General features: G+C 40.8%; 1 protein-coding gene across 7 annotated transcripts in view; it reads left to right on the top strand.

Annotated features, from left to right (window-relative positions):
- Window positions 1-1244: 1244 nt before the first annotated feature.
- EXD2 (exonuclease 3'-5' domain containing 2) overlaps window positions 1245-9763 on the top strand; it is a 56938-nt gene continuing 48419 nt past the window's right edge. For 3 of the 7 annotated variants that reach the window (XM_011949682.1, XM_011949681.1, XM_011949685.1), the window contains exon 1: window positions 1607-1880. The gene's annotated coding sequence lies outside the window, so the exon portion shown is untranslated. Of the gene's footprint in view, window positions 1435-1606; window positions 1881-9763 lie in introns of those variants that run through there. The other 4 variants (XM_011949679.1, XM_011949683.1, XM_011949680.1 and 1 more) reach the window with 3 other exon arrangements.

Raw genomic sequence — 9763 nt, 5'->3', positions numbered from 1 at the left:
CACGTTGAGCCACTGTGCCCCACCTAGGGGTGAAATTGTTGGAAAAAAGGCTTTTTCATGTATTCAACTTCAGTTGATACCGCCAAACAGTTTAACAAAGGGATTGCATCAATTTATGCTCCCTTCAGGAGCATATAAGAGCTGTGGTTGCTCCACAATCTTGCCAATACTTGGTATTTTCTGTCTTTTTCATTTAGCTATATCTCATTGTGGTTTTAATTTGCATTTCCTCTTTATCCTTTGTTTTTTAAAGGTTTCAAGACGGACAGATAAAAATTCAGGGAGTTAATCACCTATAATAGCTGGAAATTTTCCCCATGGATACTCCTTCAGTGGAATTTAAAACATTTGCCCCTGTATTGAAGACAATGTAGTATAAAGGATGGGGCCACATGCTTTGCAATCAGACGTATGAGGTTTGATTCCTAACTCCGGTGCTTACTTGCTGAATTACCTTGAAGAAGTTATTTAACCTTTTTCCATTTTATGTAAAATGGCACTAATAATAGTACTGCCTCATAGGGTTGTTATGGGGATTAAAACAGAAAAAATAAGTAAAATGCTTTGCAAACCTCCTAGCAACAGGTGAGCACAAAGTCAACAAATGGTAGCTATTATTACACCTTATATTGGTTATTTATGCACATCTCATTTCTCCTTCTGTTTTACACATTCCATGAGAAAGGAAAAACATGCATGTAGCACACATTAACTGCCTCACATATAATTGCTAATAAAGACTAACTGGATGAACGATTTAATATATAAACAGAAGATATTGTGATTATCGCTATAAAAGATGGCATAGGTTGGGCATTCATGCCTGTAATCCCAACACTTTGGGAGGCCGAGCTGTGAGGATCGCTTGAGCCCAGGAGTTCGAGACCAGCCTAGGGAGACAGTCGCCATCCAAAAAAAAAAAAAAAAAAGGGTGCATAAAATTATTATAGTGGCTATAGGATAATGTGCACTGCTAATGAAGACCTACATTATTTAAATACACTGTCTTTCCTTCTATTTACTGTTATTGTTTAACAGAAAAACAGTAGGCAGGATACTAAAGAAAGAAAATTCGATGTCCCATATTACATTTGTCAGAGTTCAGCCAAAACCAAAACCAAAACACAAACATACCATCCCAGAAACAAATGCGTCACTTTTCTGAAGAAGACGTTAAGCCCTTCCAATTTTAACAGATTCTTTGCTCAACAGAGGAGAGAGATTGGGTAGGCATCACCTGCCCCAGGAGCTTCCGTACAAGATGGCGTTGCCCGTTCCCACACCCCAGCTGGGATTACGTCCTCCAGGCCTGCCGCAGGAACGGAAGTGGTTACTGCCCTAGTGAATCCGGGTGGGTGCGCGCTGGCTGCCGCACAGGTTCCAGCACTTTACCGTGAGCCCGCTGCAGGTGTGCGGCCCAGTCCGAGACAGCAGGTAAGTGAGGCTCAGAGGCCGGCGAGGCCTTGCACCGGGATTGTGCGCGAGGCAGAGGGGCTTCCAGTGCAGACCAAGAGGGGTCGTGGGGCGGGGGATATTACCGTGTACGGGGGTGACATTGCGGGGACCCCGCTGTCCCGGAGCGAGTTGGCCCTGCCCCTCTCCCCGCCCCTCAGCGTGGCCCCCTCGCCCCCGTCGCCCACGGCGGGGCGGTTCAGCACCCAAGTGCGCAAGGAGGGCCTCACCCCTGCCCACGTCCTCCCACGCTCTCCTTGGGCCTCTCCTTCCGATCCCCTTACCCTCTCTCTGGGAGCCCCTACCAGACCTTCGAGGCTGCGTGTCCCAGTCAGCTAAAAAGGAGGCCCCGCCCGCGGCACCTGGTAGCTCCTCGGGTGCTGCGAGTTCGACGCGGCCACTGCTGCTGTTTTCTCCCCCGGATGCTTGTGAGCCGCCACCCGCGCTACCATCCCTGTCGTCCCAGACCACACCCTGCTCTGGGCCTTGCCGGGAGCCACCTCTTTCGTTTTTCACATCCCTGGGATGGATCAAAACTAAGAACCTTAATCATTATTTATGACAAAATTGACACCTCCTTAAAATACAAACAAACCCATCCCTCGGTAAGCTTTTGATAGGCTTTTGATATGATTCCAACATTCAAACTCCTTTATATACCCTCTCCTCAAAAACACGAAATTGAAATTATACTTTATTTTTTTAGTTCTGTTACAAGGATAGAAGGAATTGAAAGGTTTTGTTAGTCATAGGAATTAGGAAGTGCGGGTCGGGGCGCAGGGAGGAAGATGGATTAAATTTGGTAAAGTTGAGCTTGTTTTAAAAATGTATTTTTAAAATATTCTAGTTATAGTCCGTGCATAAAGTCTTGTAACAAAATTATGTAACAATTTTAAACAAGACAAATCAAATCTTTCTTAGCTTTATGTTCTCCTTGGTGGTGAGGGTGGGGAGTGTGGAAGACAGATCCTCTTTGATTTTTTTTTTTTCCGTCTCCTCTCTTTCTTCTTTACCAGTCCCTTTCTCACAAAATAAGAACTGTTGTCAGTTTGTGTGTATTTTTCTTTGCATTTATTTGACAAGTGTGTGCACGTTATGATATATGTTTGTAAGACTTCGCCTTGAACTTTTACAAATATGTATGTTTTATGCATTACACAACTTGACGTTTTATGCTTAAAAACGGGTCTTGGAATTTTTTCTTTGTCAGTATGTAGAGTTCTGCCTCTTCTTTCTACTTGCTCTGTAAATTCCATAGTTATGTAAGATTCCATAGATTGTTTCCAGTTTTTCATTGTCAGACACAGTGTGGCGGAGAACATCCTTCCCACACACCTCTGTGCCCATGTGAGCATTTCTCAAGGATGGGTACCCGCAGGTGGAATTGCTGGGTGGGAGAGTATGGGGATTTAGGAATGCCAAACTGCTACCCACTGTGTATAATAATTTCCTCCATGCTCTCTCTCTTTTTTGATACAGAGTCTTGCTCTGTTGCTTAGGTTTGAGTGCAGTGGCGTGATCTTGGCTCACTGCAGCCTCTGCCTCCCAGGTTCAAGCGATTCTCCTGCCTCAGCCTCCTGAGTAGCTGAGATTACAGGCACCTGCTCCCACGCCCGGTTAATTTTTGTATTTTTAGTAGAGATGGGGTTTCACCATGTTGACCAGGCTGATCTCGAACTCCTGACCTCGAGTGATCCACCTGCCTTGGCCTCCCAAAGTGTTGGGATTACAGGTGTGAGACACCGTGCCAAGCCCCCCATGCTCTTTTGAACATTTAATGGTATCAATCTTTTTTATTTTTGCCAACCTGATGGATGGAAAAGTGATTTCTCATTGCTGTTTTAATTTGCATTCCCCTGATTACTGTTGAGATTGAACATCTTCATGATTGTTGGCCATTTGTATTTCCTCTTTTGAGAAACATCTCTTTCTATTGGATTGTCTTTTCCTTACTGATTTATAGTAGTATTTTATATGTTCTGGATTTTGATCTTTTGTTATTTTTATATGTTTATAATATTTACTCCCTGCTTATTTTTTTTTTAAGTTGTTGCTTGTCTTTTAACTATATGGCATCTTTGTTGAAACAAAGTTTAAAATTTTAGGTTTTAATTTATCAGTCTGTTCTGTGTGTTTGTATTTTGTGGCTATCATTCCCAATCTGAGTGGTTCTTAAATGGCAAAGATTTTTGCTCTCAGGGTTATTTGGCAATGTCTGTAGATGTTTTTTGTTTGTTCCACTAGGATGGTGCTGCTATTGGCTGTCTAGTGAGTAAAAGTGAGGGGAGCTGCTAAACATCCTGTAGCGCATGGGAAAGCTTCCACAACAAAGAATTTCACCAGCCAAAAATGCCCGTTGTGCTGACGTTGAAAAATCCTCCTCTACTTTTAGAGAGAGGAGGGTTTTCTCCTAAAGCTCTGTTTTCTCCTATAAGTTCTTCTTGTGGGAATAGTTTTTTTTCTTTAATTCCTCTGGAATTGTGTGTGTATAATTGTTGTTTTCCAAACACTGTCACCTCGAATAGTCAGTCCATTCTTGAGCCATTGATCTGAAATGCCACACTATGTACTAATTTCTTTTTTTTCTTTTTAATTTTTATTTTTAGAGATAGAGATGAGGTCTTGCTATATTGCTCAGGCTGGTCTCAAACTCCTGGCCTCAGGAGATTCTCCCACCTCAGCCTCCCAAAGTTCTGGTATTATAGACATGAGCCACCTCACCTGGCCACATGTACTCATTTATCATACAGGGTCTGCTTCTAGACTGTCTTCTGTTCTGTGGTATACTTTTCTATTTGCTAGACCAATACCACAACGTCCTATATTAAACTGTATGTTACATGTTGACATCTAATAGGGTAAATACTCCATCATGATTATTATTTTATTGGAAGTCATATATCAGCTCGTGTCCTCTCATTTAAAAAACAATATTTTTGGTTATTATTAGTTTCTTTTCCAGATTAGTTTTAGAGTCAACTTGCCAATTTTTTTTTCTTTTAAGAGTTGGGGAACTGGGCGCGGTGGCTCACGCCTGTAATCCCAGCACTTTGGGTGGCTGACGCAGGTGGATCACCAGGTCAGAAGTTCAAGACCAGCCTGACCAACATGGTGAAACCCCATCTCTACTAAAAATACAAAAATTAGCCGGGCATGGTGGCATGTGCCTGTAATCCCAGCTACTCAGGAGGCTGAGGCAGGAAAATCACTTGAACCCAGGAGGTGGAGGTTGCAGTTAGCTGAAATTGTGCCACTGCCTTCCAGCCTGGGCAACAGAGTGAGACTCCATCTCAAAAAAAAAAAAAGAGAGAGATGAGATATCACTTCGTCACCCAGCTGGAGTGCAATGGCAGCCTTGACCTCCTGGGCTCAAGTGATCCTCCTGCCTCAGCCCCCCAAGTAGCTGGGACTACAGGTGTGCACCACCACACCTGGCTACTTTTTGTATTACTTATAGAGATGAGGTTTCACCATGTTGCCCAGGCTGGTCTTGAACTCCTGGGTTCAAGTGACACGCCCACCTTGGCCTTCCAAAATGCTGGGATTTCAGGCGTGAATCACCACACCTGGCCCCAAATCATTTTTTAATGGCTTTATTGAGATGTAATCCACACACCATATAATTCATTATTCAAAGTGTACAATTTGAGGATTTTAGTATATTCATAGAGTTGTGCAAACCTCACCATAGTCTAATTTTACAACATTTTTATCACCCCCAAAATAAACCCATACCCATTAGCAGTCACTCCCTATCCCTGACTCCCCTAAGGCCCCAGCCCTAAGCAACTACTAATATTTCTGTCTTTCTAGATCTGGGTGTTTTGTGTAAATGGAATCATACAATATGTAGTCTTTTGTGACTGGCTGCTTTAACTTAGGATAATGTACTCAAGATTTTTCCATGCTATAGCATGTTTCAGTATTCATTCCTTTTTATTACGGAATGAAATTTCATCCTATAGTGTATTTGTTTTGTAGGGCTGTGGTCAAAGTAACACAAACTGGTGGCTTAAAACAACAGAGGTTTATTCTCTTGCAGTTAAGGAAGCTAGAAGTCCAAAATTAAGGTGTCAGCAAGGGTCATGCTTTTCCTGAAGGCTCTAGGGGAGAATCCTACCTTGCCTCTTCCTAGTTTCTGGTAGTTGTTGGCAATCCTTGACATTTCTTGGTTTGCAGTTGCATAACTCCAGTCTCTGCCTCTGTCTTCAAATGGTCACCTTCCCTGTGTGTCTGTCTGCATTATTGGATTTGCTCAATGTAAACCTGTTTCTTCTCCTCCTCCTGTAAGGACACCAGTCGTATTTGATTAAAGGCCCACCCTACTTCAGTATGACTTCATGTTAACTTATTTACTTCTGCGAAGACTCTATTTCCAAATAAGGTCACATTCACAGGTATTGGAGGTTAGACCTTCAACATATCTTTTTGGGGAATATAATTCAACTCATAACATACAGATATGCTACGTTTTATTTATCTGTTCATCAACTAATTGACATTTGGGGTGTTTCCACTTTGGGGCTGTTATGACTAGCTATGGACTTTAGTACGGGCATGTGTTTTCATTTTCCTTGGGTATATACCTGCCATTGGAATTGCTAGGTCATATAACTGCCAGACTGTGTTCCAGAGCAGCTGTACCATTTGACATTCCCACCAACAATGCATGAGATTTCTAATTTCTCCACATTATTGCCAGCACTTGTCTTTTTTTTTTTTGTTTTTGAGAGACAGGGTCTTACTCTGTTGACCAGGCTGGAGTACAATGGAGTGATCAAAGCTTCCTACAGCCTCAAACTTCTGAGCTCAAGCAATCCTCTTGCCTCAGCCTCCCAAGTGGCTAAATCTATAGGCAAACTACCACTCCTGGCGAATTAATTTTTTTTTTTTTTGTAAAGGCAGGGTCTCGCTATGTTGCCCAGGCTGGTCTCAAACTCCTGGCCTCAAGTGATCCTCCCACCTTGGTCTCTCAAAGTTCTGGAATTACAGGTGTGCACCACCATACCTGGCCTTATTTGTTTTTTTTTGAATAGAATCATCCTACTGGGTGTAAAGTGGTATCTGATTGTGGTTTGGATTTGCATTTTCCTAACAGCTCATGATATTGAACATCTTTTCATGTGCTTATTGGCCATTTGTATACCCTCTATTAGGAAATGTCTATTCAGTTAGCTGGACATGTCTCTTCAGTTAGCACACCTGTAGTCAAGAGGCTGAGGCAGAAGGATCACTTGAACCCAGGAGTTTGAGACTGTTGTGAGCTATGATTGCACCACTGCACTGCAGCCTGGGCAACAGAGCTAGATCTTGTCTCTAAAAAATATATTAAAAAGGAATTGAAGAACAGAAATACCTATTTAGATCCTTAGCCAGTTTTTAAATTGGTTTGTCTTTTTATTATTTGGTTGTAAGAGATTTTTATATATTCTAGATACACACTCTTCCAAGATAACATGATTTGTAAATATTTTTTCCCATTCTGTGGGTTGTCTTTTCACTTTCTCAATGGTCAATTCGTTTTTTTTTTTTTTTATAATTTCAACTTTTATTTTAAATTCACGGGGTACATGTGCAGGTTTGTTACATGGGTATATTGTGTTTTGCTGGGGTTTGGGGTATGGATGAGCCCTTCACTCAGGTACTAAGCATAGGTAGATTTTCAGCCTGCAGCCCCCTTCCCTGTCTTCCCCTCCTCTCTAGTAGTCCCCAGTATCTGTTGTTCCCGTCTTTATGTCCATGTGTACTGGGTGTTTAGCTGCACTTATAAGTGAGAACACGTAGTATTTGGTTTTCTGTTCCTGTATTAATTCACTCAGGGTTGTGGCCTCCACAATCCATGATCCATGATCCACAATCCATGATCCTGATCCATGTTGCTGCATCCATTTTTCTCATCTGCACACAGTCAATTCATTCTTTAAAAAGTTTTTTTAAATGAAGTTTGTATTGAATTTACATATTATTTTGAGTATTTCTATAAAACAATCTTGTCTGCTTATCAAAAATAGGATAATTATAGTACCTCCCACATAGGGTTATTGAAAGGATTAAATGAATACTTTAACATGAGTATATATGTACATGTAAAGTACCTGGCACATGACAGCTGCTATCATACATCTCCACTCTTCTGGTCTTCTAGATCTTCACTAAAGTTTTCTGTTTCTCTTTGTATTGATCTGACGCATTTCCTGTTGAATTTATTCCTAGACTTGTATAGGTGTATATGTGGTTTTTTTATGTAGTTTTAAAATAGTATACAGGTATATTGCTATTATGAATGAGATTTCTTTTTTCACATTTTTATAATAGGTTTGGAAAGCTATTGAGTTTATACTCATCAGACTTTCTGAATTATCTTATAATTTCTAAAAGTTGGTTGATGACTTTGTTGTTTTTCCAGGTGGTTGTAATGCAGCCATTCTGTTCAGGAACCGTGGCTCTTTTTATTCTGGTTTCCTCTGCCATAATTCGAGTATTCTTTGCCTCTCAGCTTTATGAGTCTTCTAAAGGTCTTTCTGCTTACAGCCTTGCCCTCCTCCAAGCTAGCACCCACATTAATACCATGGTGGTCTGATCCTGTCACTCTCCTTGTAAGTCTGTTATTTGCTCTCCAGGGTCCTGTAGGGTAATGCATGGCCCCCTCATGACTTGTCCTGTATCTACTCATTCTAGCATCGTCTCTGTTTCCTTACTTGCACATTATATTCTAGCACAGTAGTGTTCATTGGAAGTAGAATGTGAGCCCCAATTTAAAATTTTCTAGTAGCCACATTAAAGATATAAAAAGAAACAAGGTGGACTATAGTAATGGCATCACTTAGTGAGAATCTGTTCTGCGAAATGTGTCATTTTATGAACACGATAGAGCACACTTACACAAACCTAGCCGATTGCATACCTAGACTGTATGGAATAGCTTATCACTCCTAGGCCACAGACCTATATGGCATGTTATTGTTCTGAGTCCTGTAGGCAGTTGTAACACAATGGTATTTGTGTATCTAAATATATCTAAGCATAAAAGTACAGTACAAATGTGGTATAAAAGATAAACAGTGGGCCAGATCCCAGTACTTTGGGAGGCCGAGGCGGGCAGATCACCTGAGGTCAGGAGTTCAAGACCAGCCTGGCCAACATGGTGAAACCCCATCTCTACTAAAAATAAAAAAAAATAGCCTTGTGTGGTGGCATACACCTGTGGCCCCGGCTACTCGGGAGGCTGAGGCAGGAGAATCGCTTGAACCTGGGAGGCAGAGTTTGCAGTGAGCTGAGATCACGCCACTGCACACCAGCCTTGGCAATAGAGCAAGACTCCGTCTCAAGAAAAGCTAAGCAGTGTTACACTTATGTAGGGTATCTAGCTTGCATGGAGCTTGCAGGACTGGAAGTTGCTCTGGGTGAACCTGTGAGTGAGTGGTGGGTGAATGTGAAGGCCTAGGACATGACTGTACACTATTGTAGATCTTATAAACACTGTGTATTTAGGCTACACTCAATTTATTTAAAAAATTTTTTGCAATAATAAATTAACCTTAGTTTGCTGTAACTTTTTTACTTTAAACTTTTAAATTGTTTTAACTTTTTGACTTGTAATAACACTCAGCTTAAGACACAAATAGGTTGTATAGCTGTATAAAAATGTTTATCTCTTTATTTTATAAGCTCTTTTCAACTTAAAAATTGTTTTTTTTTAAACTTTTTAAAATTTTTTGTTAAAAACTAAGACACAAACACACACATTCATGTTAGCTTAGACATACACAGAGTCAGGATCATCAATATCACTGTCTTCCACCTCCACATATTGTCCCACTGGAAAGTCTTCAGGGGCAATAACAGGCATGGAGCTGTCATCTGTGTTAACAGTGCCTTCTGGAATAACTTCTGAAGGACCTGTCTGAGGTTGCTTTACAGTTAATTTTTTTTAATAAGTAGAAGGAGTACACTGTAAAATAAAACATATGGTAAATACATAAACCAGTAACATAGTCGTTTATTATCATTATCAAGTATGTACTATACATAATTGCATGTGCTGTACATTTATACGATTGGCTGTGCTATAGGTTCGTTAACTCCAGCATAATTACACACATTTGTGAGTAATGCATTGTGCAGCAACGTTAGGATGGTTAGATGGCTATGATGTCACTAGGCAATGGGAATTTTTCTGCTCCATTGTAATCTTATAATTTTGTAGAACTATTGTATGTGTGGTCTGTTGTTGACCAAAACATTGTTATGTAGCACATGACTATATTTAACCCAGTATATTCCAAACATTATTTCAACATACTTTTTTTTT

Source organism: Colobus angolensis, unplaced genomic scaffold (assembly GCF_000951035.1).
Source record: "Colobus angolensis palliatus isolate OR3802 unplaced genomic scaffold, Cang.pa_1.0 Scaffold3, whole genome shotgun sequence".
Lineage (NCBI taxonomy): Eukaryota > Metazoa > Chordata > Mammalia > Primates > Cercopithecidae > Colobus > Colobus angolensis.
Note: the sequence above shows the minus strand (reverse complement) of the source record. Positions and strands in the feature narration are given on the sequence as shown.